The sequence below is a fragment of the Cynara cardunculus genome, assembly GCF_001531365.2.
Source record: "Cynara cardunculus var. scolymus isolate 2C chromosome LG 9, CcrdV1, whole genome shotgun sequence".
NCBI classification, from domain to species: domain Eukaryota; kingdom Viridiplantae; phylum Streptophyta; class Magnoliopsida; order Asterales; family Asteraceae; genus Cynara; species Cynara cardunculus.
Window position 1 is genome coordinate 8314255 of NC_037536.1, and position 19372 is coordinate 8333626.

At 33.0% G+C, this 19372-nt stretch overlaps 1 pseudogene; it reads left to right on the plus strand.

The window, feature by feature from the left end:
* The window catches only part of LOC112517743, a 15885-nt pseudogene extending 10700 nt beyond the window's left edge, over positions 1 to 5185 (plus strand).
* Positions 5186 to 19372: the final 14187 nt, after the last annotated feature.

A 19372-nucleotide genomic window follows, 5' to 3' on the forward strand; every position in this document is an offset into this window, starting at 1 on the left:
TGAAGTAGTTCGTAAGAATGTTCTACACATGTGGTTCGCCACCACCTCTGAGGTAGTTCGTGGGGCGTTTCTAGGTTTAGTAGTGGCTCAACAATATAAATCATGTGTATGACGTGTTTTTAAGTCATTGCTCATAAATTTTATAAATAAGATTTGCTGCATTTAAAATCATTTTATGCATATAAAATCTGTGAACTCACCAATTCTTGAAGTTGACACTTGTTTGACATGCTTTTTTTTTCAGGGTAAGAAAGATTTTCGGTGACACATATTTGAAGACGTGTCACATTTAGAAATTTCAATCTTATTTTATGTTTAGTGTTGCAAACTTGTATTTGGTATTGTAAACTTTAATTATTTTGTATTTCTGTTTTAAATTGTATGGTTGTGTTGTTTATACATTATTGCTATGAGACTCTACCTGCCATACCCCGTGTTTCCGCTTTAACGGGGTGTGACATCTTAGTTTGTTGATTTGGTTCTTCATGCATCGTCTTGAGTTTTCACTACTGTCGGTACAGCTTACGCACCGCTCAAATTTTCACTAATATTATAGAATGTTTTTTTCATAACTTCAAATGAGATTTCAATTAAATTTGTTATAAAAATTAAAATCTTGACTTTGTCACCTTAGATGAGATTTCAATTAAAACTGTGATTTCAAGTTAAACAAACTACTAACATTAGTCAAACACTTGTAGAGTACATTTCAACACCGTTCTCGAGCATAGTTAGAGAACTTAAATTAGCATACGGTTCTAAGATTGTTGTCAACTTATCTTAAAAACTTTTAATGTTAATGAGTAGTTGCCACAAACATTTTCCTAAAACTTGTTTGGAAGAGAACTTCAAATTTTAGTCTATAACATTCCATTTGAAGATGATATTATCGTCACCACGCAACACACGATTCGATTTTATTGGGCCTTAATGAGATTTATTCGGTTTATTGGGCCTTAATGGGATTTATTCAATTTTATTGGGCCTTAATGAGATTTATTCGGTTTATTGGGCCTTAATGGAATTTATTCAATTTTATTGGGCCTTAATGAGATTTATTCGGTTTTATTGGGCCTTAATGGGCTTTATTCGGTTCTATTTGAGCCTTAATGGGTTTTATTCCGTTTGGTTGGGACTTAATGGGTTTTATTTGGGCCAAATAAAACCGAATAAAGCCCATAAAGGACCATTAAAACCGAACAATGTCAAATAAAACTGAATAAAGTTAATTAAATCCCGATAAACTCAATATATCCCGGTAAATAGAATAAGGTTCAATAAAACCGAACAAAGCCCAGTTAAATGGGTTAAGCCCCGATAAATAAATAAAAAAAAACATATTCCCTCGCTGATCTGTGAGGGATCAGCTTTTTGCCAATTCCCTCGCTGATCCCTCGCATTATCGGAGCATTTTGCTGTGTTTATGCGGCAGTCAGGATACGTTTTCCCACCTCCCCCAGATCCCGATAGTTAGATTGTATGTATTCGAAGATTAAATTGTATGAATTGAATATTTTAAATTGTATGAATCCAYATTTTAAATCGTATGAATTGGTTATTTTTGTTCATAGATTTGTTTTGTTATATATTATTATTTTCAGGAATTTTAAAAATAAATACAGGATTTATGTATTTTTAAAAAATTTATTTCTTAATTTTTTACAAATTAGCGACGGATTAGCGAGGGAAATCCGTCGCTGAAAGTGCTTGAATTTCCCTCGCAAATCCATCGCTGAAAGTTCCCTCGCAAATCCGTCGCTGAAAGTTCTCTCGCAAATCCGTCGTTGAAAGTTCCCTCGCAGATCCGTCGCTGAAAATTCCGTCGCAGATCCGTCGCTGATATATCCGTCGCATATCCCTCGCTGATCCGTCGCGAAATACTTCCCTCGCTGATCCGTCGCTGAAAGTGTCCATCGCAAATCCGTCGCTGATCCGTCGCTAAATGTTTCATAAGGATAAAACATGGTAGGTTGTCAAATTCTATTCTAATAATTTATCATACCACATTTAGATATTATAAATGGCATGCACTTTTCATAAAGTATATATAGTAGAGATGCACAATGCTCGGGTTTTTTCAAAGTCCAATTTAAATAAGCAAAAACAATTGTGTGTCTTTTGTGCATGACCAATAAACGGATGCAATAAAGATCATTTTCCCAACATAACATAGAGAAGCAGTAATCATAGTGTCACGAACAATTTACGGAGGAAACATTGTAACTACATGTCCGTTTATTAGTTATTCTTGTTATTCAATTTGTTTTCCCACATTGATCGTGGATAATGTCACATTTTTGTCATCATTGTTCTTTAAAGCTTGCGACTTTATTAATATTCAGGGTCATATAGCTAGCCAAATCCCAACAAGTGTTGCAAACCATTTGCTAAGAAAACATAGCGATGATGCTTACACAATCAACACCATAGCAAGCACCAAAAGTAGCTAATGTGGTTTGTTTTCTTGAAATGTCACATTGGTTTTAGAATTTCATCTAATTTATCAGTATTTCTTAGGATTAGAGTCACATTGTTAGAAAGTCCAAATCACATCATATTTTTGTTGTAACATCTATTATAAGTTTTTATTTTTTATTCTACAAAAAACATTGCATTTACTAAATTTTGAGATGGACTAAATTCCATATTTTGTTTTATTACAAGTAGAAATACAATTCAATTTCCATATAACTACAATATAGACAGACACACACATATACAGGAAACATTTAAATAAGAATGACAAGTATTTTTGGGACCTACGGAATTAATCTAGGTTGTCCAAGCTTTATGATCAATGACTCAGAAAAACCGGTGGCAAATCTACAAGTTAAATGACGATTGAATGGAGGGTTATAAATTAATTGAATATATTTTCGTATATGCAAAATCATTTAAAAAAAAAGAATCATTTTCGTATATGAAATAATACAAATAACTCAACGATGACTATTTTCCTTTTTTGATGTTTATAATATGATCTATACGGAATACTTTATTTTACTTTCTTTGTGTCTCTTTGTTTTAGTTTTTTTTTTCTTTCTTTGTTTTTGTTTACTTTGTCGATGTATATTAATCTTTGCTAGATATCGATGAGTGCAAGGATAAAAGCCATTGTTATGGTAATTTCATTAACACTCAAGGGAGTTACAGTTGTACGTGTTGGCCAAGATACACGGGTGATATAACGACTATAGATGGTTGTCGATATGTTGCTAAAGTATCAAAATTTCGGCAGTGATAATGACTCTAGGTAATTCTTCATATAACTTGCCCTTTCCCTCCACCATTCTTCCTTCAATTTAGCCATGGCTTTCTCTCTATTTCTCTGTGTGTGTGTGTATGTATATGATGACTTGCAGCCACTAGCATTACGAACTGAATCTCTATACAATGTGTTTTTAGTTTTTCACACCAAGAATCAGGTTTTTTCGCATTTCGACTAGGTAACTAATTGAAGAATTTCTCGATCCTTTTTATTTTCACATGTAGCTCTGGGTATGGGCTTGTTGGCAATATTTTCTGCAATAACTTGGATGTTCTTTGGAATAAGGAAAAGGAAACTAACTAAGCTACAAGAAAAGTTCTTTGAGCAAAATGGGGGTGTGTTTCTGAAACAAAAACTCAAGGCACCAGGGACTAGCGATGTAGTGACTATCTTCAGCACTGAACAGCTTTAGAAAGCAACTAACAATTCTTCTGAGGAGCGAACCATTGATCGAGGTGGTTACGATGTTACTACAACAAAATCGGGTTTGTAGGACACTCTCAAATTCTAAGTGTCCTAATAGACCTCTTTATAGAACATAGTTTATAGGACCAAAAAAATAAAGTGTCCTATCTAAAGGTGTTGTAATAAGTTTATATGACACTTTTGGGCGTCTTAACAAATTTTTTAGGACGTTTTTAATACAAAGTGTCACATTAGCAACTTTATAGGACACTTTTGAGAAAATGTCCTATAAACTTATTTTTCTTATAAAACACTTGTTTTTATAGGACAATTTTTCAAATAGTGTCCTATAAAGTTGATAATAGGACACTTTATATTAAAAGTGTCCTAAAAAACTTATTACGACGTCAAAAAATATCATATAAACTTATTACAACGCCTTTAGATAGGACACTTTATTTTTTTGGTCCTATAAACTAAGTCCTATAAAGAGGTCTATTAGGACACTTAGAATTTGAGAGTGTCCTATAAACCCGAATTTGTTGTTGTGTGTAGTGTATAAAGGAATTTTGCCTTAAACGTGTTGTTGCAATAAAGAAGTCTAAACTAGTGGATGGGGACCCAAATAGAGCAATTCGTCAATTAAGTCTTAATCCTTATACAAATCATACATAGAAATGTGGTTAAGCTTTTAGGTTGTTGTTTGGAAGAGGAGGTCCTGGTAGTAGTTTATGAGTTCATCTCAAATAACACCTTGTGTTATCATATTCATCATAGATCAGGTGGAATGAGTTGGTTATCTTGGGGAAATCGATTGAAAATTGTTGTTGAAGCTGCAAGTGCACTTGGATACCTTCATTCACAAGCTACTATGCATATCAAACACAGAGATGTAAAGTCTACCAATATATTGTTACATGATACCTACATCACAAAAATTTCTGATTTTGGTGCTTCAAGGTTGGTTCCATTGGATCACGATCAAGTCACCACTCTTGTTCAAAGCACACTTGGATCCTCAATACTTCAACACAAGCGAACTGACTGGCAAGAGTGACGTGTATAGTTTTGGAGTGGTCCTTGCAGAACTCATAGCTGGGGAAAAACCCCTTTGTGCAGATAGAACCAATGAACAAAAAATTTAGGAACATACTTTGTCAAGTCAATGAAAGAAAACCGCCTATATGAAATTGTTGAACCACGAGTGCTACATGAAGGGACTCTGGAGCAATTACAAGCAGTAGTCGAGCTGATGAAGATATGCCTTAAGTTAGAAGGCGAAGATAGACCTACCATAAAAGAGGTGGCAATGGAGCTAGAGAGCTTGAGGAAGTTCACAACTCATCCTTGGTGGTTCAACAGCATACACATGAAGACTCTAGAAGCTTAATCCTAGAAGTAGAAGAATCCAATCTTTATAGTGTCCCATTGATGCCATATAGCTCTAATGGATGGGAATCTAACTACTCAGATAGTACTCATATGGCGTTTCAGGAAAATAAAACGCGTTAATTTTTGTTTGGGGGTTTCTTATTGTGTCAATTGTATGAGAACGACTACACTTTCTCCGCCAAACGTCGCTCCTCCTCCGCCAAACGTCGATCTTCCGCCGCCCGCCATCGCTCCTCCTCCGCCAAACGTCGATCCTCTAAGTTGGGTCCTTAAGGTTTGAATTTCCTATAAAATAAATAAAACGTTATAATATTTAATATGAATGATAAACTAAGTCGATAAACAGTACACATGGAAGTCAATAGAACTTTGTTCCGGTGGAAGTCAATAAAAGTTGACTTTTTTGAAATCACACGGAAATCCGCCGGAAAATTACCGGCGGAAACCGTCCGCCAAAAAATGCGCCGGAAATGCCCAATTTTCTAGTAGTGTAAGGTTTGATATTGTTCCTGAATTTCTAAAATTTGTGATGGTTAGATTTTCTGACGTTTTCCTTTTTGGGTGTTTTGTTCTTCCTCAATGAATTCCATCAAATACAAAGTGGGCGGAGAGCCTGTTCTGCTATTGAGAATGACACATGATAGATCTTAGAAAGTAGTTGGAGTATCCAGGGACGCACACACTGAATTACATACTACATATGGTGACACGGGCCATCGCATCGTTCCTCCGTTGTAATGTAGAAAATTATAGAGTCGTGGAAAGTGTCACCGTATCAATTTGTTATGTGCCACCGTATATTTTGAAAGTATAATCAGGACACAAATTTCCCTTTGTAGAGTTGGTTTGAAAGACTTTTTAAGATGGATGACACTACAACAAAATTGGATTTATAGGACACTCCAAATTTCTAAGCATCCAAATAGACCTCTTTATAAGACTTAGTTTATATGACCAAAAAAATAAAGCGTCCGCGTTGTAATAAGTTTATATGACGTTTTTTTACGTTGTAATAAGATTTTATGACACTTTTAATATAAAACGTCTCATTAGCAACTTTATAGAATACTATTTGAAAAATTATCCTATAAAAATCAAATGTCCTATAAAAATTTGAGTTTACAGGACACTTTCTCAAAGTGTCCTATAAAGTTGCTATACGACACTTTGTATTAAAAATGTTCTAAAACTTGTTAAGACGCTCAAAAGCATCATATAAATTTATTACAACACCTTTAGATAGGACGTTTTATATTTTGGTCCTATAAATTAAGTCCAATAAAACGGTCTATTGAGAAACTTAGAGATTGGGGGTGTCCTATAAACCCAATTTTGTTGTAATGCCTTTTGCATATGGACGTACACCATCATTGTGGTGGTGGAACCACGTTAATTCGTCAGTATTATTAATTAGTTTGCTTTCTTTAATTGTGTTTTACACATTCGGTTTGTTCATCTTTAGTTTCATTTGTTTCATCCCACATTCGAGTATTTGTTAATATAAAAAACTTGTGTATTTGATTAATAAAGTTCGTCATTTTATTCGATTTTGGGACAATGTGGTATCAAATCCCAACAATTGGTATTAAAGCTTAGGCTTTGTTTATTTGTGTGCTAACACTATAACAAAATTAGATTTATAGGACACTCCCAATTTTTAAGCGTTTTAATAGACTTCTTTATAGGACTTAATTTATATGACCAAAAAAATAAAGTATCCTATCTAAAGGCGTTGTAATAAGTTTATATGACATTTTTCGACGTCGTAATAAGTTTTTTAGGACACTTTTAATATAAAACGTCTCATTAGCAACTTTATAGGACATTATTTGAAAATTTGTTTTATAAAAACAAGTGTTCTATAAAAAAAATGAGTTTATAGGACACTTTCTCAAAAGTGTCCTATAAAAAAATGAGTTTATCTGACACTTTTTAAAAAAATGAGTTTATCGGACACTTTCTCAAAAGTGTCCTATAAAATTGCTAATGCAACACTTTGTATTAAAAATGTCCTAAAAACTTGTTAAGACGCCCAAAAATGTCATATAAACTTATTACAACACCTTTAGATATGACACTTTATATTTTGGTCCTATAAATTAAGTCATACAAAGCGGTCTATTATGACGCTTAGAGATTGGGGTGTCCTATAAACTCAATTTTGTTGTAGTGTCAAACACTACTCAAAAGACTACATCTTGGTTTTTGCAATTGTTCTGGAAACACTCGGAATGTTTGTTTAAGATGACGATTCCTGAAGGAAGCACTTTCGACCGTAATAGATTCTCCAATTATGGATCACCAATGGGCGATCGTTCGCAGTTCATCAAAGCTAATTTGGTTGTTCTCTTGACATTTGTTCAACAAGTTAGGAGACGACATTCAAATGAACTTTAACATTGTATACGAGACTTTTTCCAAGAGGTTTGGATTTCGTGATGATTAGTATGCATTAAATAAATGCATTCAGTTCGACGCCATTCAGCTATTTGTTTCTTTCATTGAGCTCAAATAGTCACAAAGCATGTTCGATTCACCGTTCATGGATTCATAAACAAAGGTCGATTTGGTGTTTGTGACATCTTTGACATTTTGAAAGTATTGTGATCTTTTGGTAAATATTGTACGAGTATTGATTTTTGTTTGCGTGTTGCGAACATAGTTTACTCGATTCCGTTTTTTATCAGACAATTGGACCCATATCATTGTCATTTTGTATGAATTTGTTTTATCATCATTCGACGTGTTTTTTAAGAATATATCACTTGCTTGGAGACGATGGTTCTCGATTGGACTGTAATGAAATCTGACACTTGTTCAGAACACATCTCACTCAGAGTATTTGAAGTTTTTGGTGTTCGTTTGGAGCATATATCAACTCGTTAGAGGAAGTTTCGGTCGTTTTGATCCATCGACGACATTTTTTTTTAAATATGAAATTATCTCATATTTGGTGTAGATGGGTCATAGTCGGTCTTAGTGAGTCATATTTGGTCTAAGCAGGTCATAATAATCAGTCTTAATGGGTCGTAATAGTAATATTTGTTCTAAGTGGGTCAAATTTGATCATGGTGGGCTTTAATGGGTAATAATCGGCCCAAGCGGGTCATATTACTCTTGGCGGACTTTAATTATTTGGTCTAAGATAGTCATAATCAATCTTAGTGGATTTTAATATGTTATGTATTGTTCTAAGTGGGTCATAATCGGTCTTGATGGACTTTAATGAGTCATATATGTTCTAAGTGGGTCATAATTAAAAAAATTGTGAGCTTTGATGGTTCATATTTTATATCAATAATGAGTCATAACCCATTACAACAAAATTGGGTTTATAGAACTCTAAAAATGTCTAAAGATCCATTTGGTTTGATGGAATGATTTTGAGAATTTGGGTTTCATTGAAAGATTTGGAATTGGGAAGATTTGGAATATTTGATGTATTTGGTTTGTCGAATTTGGAATGGGATTGAATTTCATTCTTTATAATAATTTATTAAAATAAATAATAAATAATCATAAAATTAATTAAATTATTTTTTTATTGATTCATTATTATAAAAAAAAAATTGTTTTATTTTAAAACATTTTTACATACAAATATCAATCATCCCCTTGGGATTTCAAAATTTTGTGTTTGTGGGATTTCAATATAATCCCGCAAACATCAAATCCATGAAAATTTTCAAACCAAAGAATGTAATTCAATTCCAAATCCCATCCACTCTTACAAACCAAATGGAACCCAAGCGTCCTATACAACAATAAAATTGGGTTTATAGGACACCTCCAATCTCTAAGTGTCTCAATAGACCGCTTTATAAGACTTAATTGATAGGACCAAAATATAAAGTGTCATGTCTAAAGGTGTTGTAATAAGTTTATATGATACTTTTGGGCGTCTTAACAAGTTTTTTAGAACATTTTTAATACAAAATGTCGCATTAGCTGTTTTATAGAACACTTTCTCAAAAGTGTCCTATAAACTCAATTTTTTATAGGACATTTGTTTTTATATGACAGTTTCAAATAGTGTCCTATAAAGTTGATAATTGGACGTTTTATATTAAAAGTGTCCTAAAAAACTTATTACGACATAAAAAAACGTCATATAAACTTATTACAACGCCTTTAGATAGGACACTTTATTTTTTTGGTCCTATAAAATAAGTTTTATAAAAAGGTCTATTAGGACACTTAGAAATTGTGAGTGTCTTATAAACCCGATTTTGTTGTAGTGCTAATAGACTGTTTTATATGATATTTAATTTGTAAGACCAAACAATAAAATCTCATTATCTAAATGTGTTGTAATAGGTTTATAGAATGTTTTTAGGCTATTGTAACAAGTTTTTGGAACATTTTTATCCAAGAAAATAATTTGTATTAGCTATTTTATATAGGACACTATTTCAAAAGTGTCTTATAAAAACAAATGTGATATATAGAAATACCCATGATAAATTCATTGGTTGAATTAGAAAACACAAAGAAGAATATCAAAATGTTGAGTGTAGCAATAATAGGCTTAATCATATTCTATCAATGATTGAAAAAAAAGTTGAACTAAGGGGTTATTTACCCAAATGTTTACCCGGTAAGTGCTTACATAGAAGTCAACACTATAATTTATCTTGATGCATAAGATTTTAGTACATCAAAATGTATCGAATGCAACAATTTACCGGATAAGAGTCGTCATCTTCACTTACCGGGTAAGACTATACATCCTTCTCATCGCTCTTACCCGGTAAGATTCTTGCCCTTGTCATGTTCATCCGATGAGGAAATTTATCCGATAAGCACTTAATTACCAAGCAAACGTTTAATAAACGGCCCCTAAGTCCGTAAAACTTATTGATAAGGTTATCTAAAGTAGCTCTTTTAAAAAGTTGTCTCATGGCTTAACAAACAAGGTTTCAATAAACTCAAAAAATAAGGTAGTTTATGGTTGTCAAACAGGGTTTAGAACAAAAAAACTAGTGTGGCTTATAATTGGTCTTTCTGCCTATCTAAACCTCATATGATGTATGAAAATTAGAGTGTTTAAAACACAGCATAAACCGCATCCAATCACACCAAAACATGTAGTTTAGAACTTTTGTGGTACAATTTGCAGTTTTATTTTAAATTACTGCATTATGCGGTGCAGTTTTGCAACTTTGACCTGCCGTAAAACTTGTCGTATTCTTTTGTTAACCTTTGGCAGCATCCATTAATTTGGAACTTAATTTGAAAGTCATATTTCGACCAATAAATTAGTGTTAACTTTGTTAACCCTCATCAGCCAATCAAATCTATCTATTCTTGGTGGTTTCAAGGATTCAATTTTGAATCTCAGTAACGGTAATCTTGTACTTTTAGGGGGCGTTTGGTTCGTAGAATGAAATTCAATGGAATTGGAATTCATCAAATGAATTTGACTTTGATGGAATGAAATGGAATTTGATGGAATTTGACCATGTCTTTTGATTGCATTTGGTTGGATGGAATTGGAATGAAATTCTTAACCGAATTGGCATTTTTTTGTTTCGTTCACGGAATTCAACGAGAAAATTACAGGCCAAAAAAACTGAAACCGAAACTTTCGGCCTGGGTTCGGGGACGTCTTATCGGGGACGGGGCGGGGATCGAGTACAAATTCGGGGATTTTAACGGGGGCGGGGACGGTGATCATCGGCCCGGCCCGGCCTAATATGTGTATATATATATTAATTTTAATTTATATACATATATATATATATAATATATTAAATTCGGCAATTTTTAGATCTGTTTCGGGTTTCGGTTTCGGTTTTGGTTACAATCAACGGTGAACGAAAAAAAGAGGACTTTTACCTTAACAAGTTCCCCAACGGGAATCGGGGAAACCGCGGGACCCGATAAGATCCCCGACGGGGATCAGGGCGGTCATGGGGACGATTTTAGTTATCGGTTTCTGGGACGGGGATACCAATAACCGGCCCGAACCTGGCCCGTTGTCATTCTTAGTTTTAAACGAGATCGAGCAAAGGAGATCGAACAGAGCAAATCGAGATAAAGCGTCGATGAATGGATGAGGGCTAAGGAATTTGTCGAATTGGAATTTGAAATCCGTGGTATATGCGGTGGAATTGTGAAATCARTGAATTAAGGAATTGGTTGGAATTGGAAGGATTCCTTCGCATCTATTATGTGAACCAAACATGGGATTTGGAATTTGGTCAAAGATTTGGACATTCTAATTCCTTCCAATTCCAACAAATTCCATGAACCAAACACCCCTGAGTGTTTTTAAATAAATCGGTTACATTAAGAGTTTCCATAATTACAAAAAAGATAAATATGGAGGTTATTGTTTTGATAATTTTTAGTGATTTACTTTTTTTTTTAGTCATTGATTTGCATGTCTTCCTCTTCTTCTTCAACAATGGAGCATTTTTTTTATATTCAAATTGATTATGGATTTGTTTCATAGGTGAACGTCAAGTTTGTATGTTCCCCGTTTTAAGATTACCTGTAACAGTACCATTCATAAACAAGTACCTTCTTTGAAACAGATGCATAGATGAACATTAAATGAAACAGGTTCATATATGATAAATAAGTGAAACAGATTCATATATGAACATTAAGTGAAAAAGATTCATATATGATGCATAAGTGAAACAGATTCATATATGAAGAGTTTGTGAACCAGGTTCATACATAAACACTTTCACACATGTTTGCCATTTTTTTTCTTCTGAAAATTGTTTTCTTTCACTGCTAAAAATTCCAATTTCAATATAGAATCTCGAAATAAACCTGTTTTCCAAAGTGAATATGTTTTTTATGAACCTGTTTTTATGTTCATAAGTGAACATGTTTTCATGTTTAGTGTTGAAGGTTTTGAACATCCCTTCAAATAACTACATCGCTTGCTCCATTTTCATCCTGCTTCCAACATAAATTACCGGCCTCTACTTCCTTCACCTTTGCGTCTCCTTTCTTATCATACACAAATCATATAGAATTGCAGTTCTGCAGATGGAAACGATGACGGTTGAAGAAAACAAAGTCGTCAATGTTGAAGATGATAACGATAAAAACAGTATATGCCATTTTTTCGATTGCAAGATATGATTGCTATCAAGATTTTTGTTAACTTAAGAATCATGCCACCAAAATCGGATTTAATGCAGTTCTTCAATAGAGCCAACGATATTTCAAGCAACTCGATAGTTTCCTTTTGGTTTGGATTGATTTTTTTTACCATACTACCCTTTGTTCACTAGTGTTCATGCTCATACCAAACTTTTCACATGCATCACTTTCACTTTAATTACAAAATGGCCATTGTTATATTTCATCCGTTGATTCACCATATTAATTGTAACACCCCCGTCCCACGTAGTCGGAGGATGGTGTGTTACGAAGGAAAACATAACAAGGTAAATAGCTAATATACACGGGAAAACCAGAGCTACTATGAATATCCATCAAAATAAAGGTGTGGTAAACTAAAAGTTAAGTTGACATGGATACAATTACAATATATACAGAAACAAAAACTACTATACTATCCAAGGTCGTCTTCAAAATAGTCATATTCCATCGCTCTCAGTCCCGTGATAATCCCACCTACGATTCTTTACCCCAAATGCTCAGTGAGTGGATAATTAAAATAACAAAGATCGCAAATATACAATCGAGTTAATAAAAGATAATAATTATAAGGAATCCAAAAACCGGAACATGAAGTGATCGATTAGTAATTGATATGAAATGTTCATACTGAAAGAATCAAAATAATATCATCAAGTCAAAAATTGAGAATAAATAAGAAAATCGATTGGATTCGAGGGTTGTACAGACCACTCGAACAATGGAAAATAAGTGTAGGGCAATACACTCAATTCCCTTCCGGTAATCGGTTCCCGAATACGGCTCCTGACAACGGTTCCTAGGATTGATCCATTCGCCCTCAAATTGGCCGATACCAGGCCAGACCCACTTATTGACGTTGGGGTATAATAGCGAGGACGCCATGACAATTTATAGCCGTCATAGAGGCGTCACAACATCATTGCCCTCGATGTCGTGCATTGAAGCACAAAATACTCAAATCATCAAAAACATGTCAATTCAATGTGAAAAGGGTGATCCCACAAAATATGAAACTATTAACTGCTACATGTCAAAATAGAAGTCCAAAAACGGTTCAAATCCGACAAAGGTTCAATACCAAAAAAAAAATCAAATTCAAAAGTGGTTCAACTCAAGTAGCCAACAATAGTCATACCAAAGACAAAACACTAATAATAGCTCTAAATAAGGTTTATGTTCATTGACATATCGAACACCAATAATTAAAGGAGTTATCAAACTCAAAATATCCCAATTTGATTTCATTAATTGAAAACAAGAGAATATGTGATAAATGCTTGATAGAGAATGAGATAAATATTTTACCTTGATACTAGACTAGTAGCTAGAGTTACAAGGATTGAAAATCCGTACCTTAAACGGTAATCGATGAAGTAAGCACGTAGCTCCTATCCCCTTGTTAATGCCCCTTTCTTATTCTAAGAGTGGTCTTGAATAAGTTTACACATGATTGTGACTGATTGGTGCAAGATCTACGGATGTTACAATCCTCAAAGCACAAAGTACAAGTAAAAATAATGCTACTAAATCCCCTGCACCTGACAGCTTTGAACCAACTTGATTTTGATCATTTGTATCATACTTAGAGATGCCTTTAGGTGTTAATATCTAAACAAAAGTTGTAGGAATATTACTTAGGGTTTCAATAGATTTTGATTCATTCCATTTGGATCAAAAACCTATTTTATATGAATTTTCTAAAAACAGTGCGCAAATCCTATTTTTTCACAGACCAGATACAGAAACTCACTGTTTTGAGTATTATGAAGGTAAAATCAGGTTTGGACATAAACTACAAAGTTGTAGTAGACACAGATACCTTTCCGAAAATATATTGAACACCTAAATCGGATCAACGATTGATTTTATATGAATTATTAAACAACCAGCAGTACTATGATTTCTATGCACAGCTCAAAATAGTTAGCTTCAAATCTTCAAAATATTACCAAATTACTAGATGCATGAGAAGGTTATAAACAAATTTAGGGTTTATGTGAAGAGAGAATTTTAGGTCTAAAGAGAGAAGTGCAAGATGCAAATTGGGGCTATTTGGCTGAAATTAAGGGGTTTAAATAGTTAGTACAAGAATTCTCACTTATCAAATATTACCCCTCATCAATTGCCTAACTCAATATTCGTCCCAACATGGATTTTTCTTAACATTTCTAGTCCTAAGACCAATTTATTTTCTACATAATTGACCATTTATATAAAATTTGGACTTACATTATTAATCCAAAATACAACTACTTTAAGCAAGGGTACAAATAGATAAATTATTTAATTGTCATGTAAATGAATATACCAAGATTAATCGATAACAAAATCTAGGCTGATATATTAATGGTCAAGATCGGTTTATAAAGTTAACACTAACAATATGGGTTGGGTTCACGTGAGACCAGACTGTTTTCGTGAGACCCGTGAGACCACATTTTTACACTTGAAACTTCACAGCAAAAACACTGTGAAGATTACCTTCATAACATTTTGCTGTGAAGTTTCAAGTGTAAAAAGCTGATCTCACTGGTCTCACGAAAACAAGTTGGTCTTACGTGATCTCAAGTCCTAATAATATGGTTAACAAAAGAAGTGGCCTTAATATTATATATATATATATATATATATATACACACACATATATATGTATATATATATATGTGTGTATATAAAAAGAGAGAGAGAGAGAGAGAGAGAGAGAGAGAGAGAGAGGGAGGGTGGGGAATCAAACAAGAATTATGCATATTTGAAAGAATGCAACAATAATTATGGGTCAATCATTTCACTAAATAATATCTTAAATAATTAATTCTAAAATAAATAAATAAGGGTATAAAAGTAATTTGATTGTATAAAGTTATTTAAGATTCTATTTTTACCATATTTATAATTTTAATATAATATAATTTTTTATTTACAAAAATATTTTATGTTTAATGCATTTAAAATAGGCATATTTAGTTACTATTTCGGTGTGGGCCGCGAGAGCGGTATCAAATCGAGGCAAACTCTGAATGCGTAAAACAAAAAAAATACGTTGATGGGGGACGGACATACTAGGTGTAATACTTCACTCATTTACAATAATTAATAAATAAAAGGCCATTTTTTTATTTAAAGAAACATTTTTTTATTTAAAACAATATTTTAAAAATTACAATTTTCGTCAAAATCATACGTTATTCACAATTATGTTTTTCAAATTTTTATCACGTATGATTAGAAAATCACATATGATTAGAAAAACATTTTGAAAAAATTACTAAATTGTGAATCACTATGATTTTGACGAAAATTGTAATTTTTAAAATATATATATATATGATTAGGAAAATATTTTGGATTTTTTTTATTAATTGTGAATAACGTATGATTTTTGAAAAAACAGAATCACATGTGATGTGTAGCAAAACACATTTAAAATGTATAAGGTCACATGTACTTTAAAATGTAATTTATAATCTATGTAATATTGTAGATAACTTATATTTCTTTTCTACCATGATCAATATCATATATGATACATTGACAAAAATTAGCGATCATTATTTAGGAAAAAACGTCGATTAATTGTGGATATCACATGTGTTTTTGATGAAAATTGTAAAAAATTCTTAAATATAACTATTTCAAAATTATCATATATAAAAAATAAAATTCAAACATTTATTTATTATTTTATGTATAGACCAACAAGCCTAATGAAGTAATAACTACACAAGTCCGACTCAACTTCCCAACTTAGGGGTGTTTGGGACTGCTTATCTAAAGTGTTTATTAACTTATTTCGGTGTGGTACTGGTAATAAGAAATTTTTAGTGTTTGGATGGAGAAAAAAAAATGAAATGCTTATACCGGTTTGGCACCGGTAATAAGGAGTTTCTAATGAGTTATTTTCTTCTAACTTATTCCATTGTGGTACCGACAATAAGAAGTTTTAGTGTTTAGATGAGAAAAGAAAAGAGTATCTATATCTATTTTATCAGTTTATCTGGTGTGGTACCACCAAAAGCTAATCCAAACACTTTTTATAAAACTCCAGTTTGCCACCATATAAGTTGATAGAGATCCATATACCAGTCATAAGCGATAGCGAAGCCTAGAGAGGAAGCACTTCTACAAAAAAGCACATATTGTTTTAAATAAGCAATCCCAAACACCCTCTTAATGTAAACTTACGGTCTTGAGTCTACATCTTTAGCCCTCTACGTTGACATTGTGAAACACCCACCAAAACTCCTACCATGTCGATCTCATCAGTTCCACTCTCACTTCCCACTATTTCAAGTTTAAACTCTTTAGTGAAACTTTTAGTTGTACAGGTTAGGACCTAATTTTTATTGTATGACTTGCGATGCAAATTGCATTAAGCACAACCAGCAAAAACCTCACGCAATCTTGTTGTACCCAAAATTACGTTGTAGTTTGTGGTTTAGTAGAATGCTCAAAATACCGAACACCGCTAATGATAACAAACAACTCCTGTAAAAAGACTAATTGAAAATGCGTATTGAGGACGCGTATTGATGTTGCAATAACATACTTAATACGAGAACCTTTTGCCTGTATCATGTTTCTTGCCATCTCTACCATTATAGTATGGTTATTTCTTTCGGCTACACCATTTTGTTTAGATGTGTATGTGATGGATATTATTGCAATGTCCAACTAGCTCGTTGTAAATAAACCTTTCGAGAGAAAAAAAAATAGCTATGGAGAATATTGAAGAAAGTATCCACCACTCGAGTCATAACGGTCAAGCCTAATTTACCTCAAATATATCTAGATTATTCAGTAATCTCAAATTAATTTTTTCTTCTATTGATAGCAAATCTAGATTATACATCAGTTTCTACAGTTTGAATAATTTGTTCTAGTTCGACTATTTTCTATTGTTTAAGGAAGCAATAGAAAAAATTGTCCAAATAGATATCAGATACAATATTGCTTCCAGTGTCATTACATATGGTTTATTTAGATTTATAATTAATGACTATAGTTTTCCATTTGTATTAGTCGATTCTTGTTTTTGGTGTAGATTTTTGAACTTGTTTTCTCTAATTTCCCAAATTTGTCGTAAAGTGTTCTGGTTTTTTAGATATATAATCTTAATTAGATTCATGACCTTCTCATGAGTATAAAACTATTTTTTTTTTCTTTAATAGACCAAGGGGTGGGTTATGTATTTAATTAAAAACTCGTTTAAAATCGTATCCCTAAATGACCCAGTTTCGTCAAGTTCTTTGTTAATTGTTCAACAAAATTCATTATTTTTGCATTTTCTATAGTACGGTGTTAGTTAAAAACTCAAACCCTTTAAAAAAAAAACAGTGTAAACTACAATTTTGGTCCATATGGTTTACACCCAACTATGAAAGTCGTCCCTAAACTTCAATAAGTATAGTTAGCGTCCCGCTCGTTTACATTTTGCTTTAAAAATCGTCCATGATCACTAACTCTGTTAAGGTTGTCCGCTAAGTGAGGGGCACTTTTTACCCTTTTGTTCTTTTCTAGTTATGTCTTTACCCAAATCACCTTTCATAGCCTGGCCACCCTCTCTCTTTCTGATCATCTTCTCCGTCGAACCAACTTCTAGAACCCAACCAAATTCATATTTGAAACCTAAATCAAACCCAAATTTGAAATGTAAACAAAAACCCAAATCAAGACCCAACATAAATCAAACCTAAAAACCAAATTATTCCACCTTTTACTCCAACGGGTTGTTTGGTAGTTACTGAATGGTTTAGTACTGAATAATTAAGAGGCTCTCATGATATAGTGCAAAATGAAATATAATTGTTTGGTAATTGTTTATAATAAAATTAAGGCGTTTAATGGTTAAGGGAGACACATGATACAAAATCATTCAAAGAGTTTTAGAATCATTATGAAACAGGTTTTTTTTTTATCAAACACGATTCACCTCTTAACAATTCAAAGACTGCCTCTTAATAGAACTATTAAGAGGTAAACAAACAACAAATCCCAAAATCGTTGTTGACTAATGAATCAATTTAACTAGTTTTTAATCCAACTATCGATGCCATTAACATTTTCCAGAGTAAAGTTTTGACCCTTCAAGAACAAGGTTCAACTACTACTGTGGTTTTGGTTCCAAATTCCAGATTTGAAACCTCACACTTTGTAAATATTGTGGATCCACTTCCAACATTATACATATTGATAAAAATAGAAGCAAGAAGAAAGAACTATGCACGGAGGGAAGAGATGGAAGTTAGAATGCAGTGGACCAAATGGATGTTGGTGGTTGGTTTTACGATGGTGGAGCCGTGGAGGGGGTGAGTTGCGGGTGGTGATGGGAAGGACAATACAAAGAGAGAGCGGTTGAACAAGAACACAAAGAAAAATTTGGTGGCTGAAATCATGGGATAAAAGGGTGAGGGCGGTGTTTAGGTGGTTCACGGCGCTCACAGGGAGGAAACCCAGATCCATTGGTCCACCGATTGAGCTTCTGTTTCGTGGTCCCTGTGGGGATTACCACCGACTAAACAAAGGAAAGAGTGGTGGTGGGTGGTGGGTGGTGGGTGGTTGGGTGGTCGATTGTCAGTGGTGAGATGCTCTTATCCAACGGCAGTAGGCGGTGGGGAAGGTGGTTCACGATGCTCACAGAGATGATTAATCAAAATGGAAGTCAATGTAGAGAGAGAATTTGGATCACATGAAACCACTTTGTTTTCGTAAGATTCGTGAAACTATTTTTTACACTTGAAACCTTACAGTAAAACGTTGTCAAGGTAAAAAAGACGAACCTTCACAGCAAAAACATTGTAAAGGTTACCTTTTGTTATGAAGTTTCAAGTGTAAACAATTAGTCTCACGCGTCTTACGAAAACAGACTAGTCTCACGTGATTCCAAATATATATATATATATATATAATATTATTTAGTATATAAAAATTAAAAGGATTTATTATATAATATTATTTATTTTGTTTATATATATATATATATATATATATTATAATCTATACTATCTTATAAAGCATTTGGCTAAAACTCTTAAAAACTCTTAAACCCGTTCATCTCTAAACGATTTCATCCTTATCCAATTTCATCCCATATGTGAATTCGTGTAACTAACTGCAGATAAACACAATCAAATACAGGATAAACATCTCATTTTAAATATAAAAAATCTAAAATATAATTAG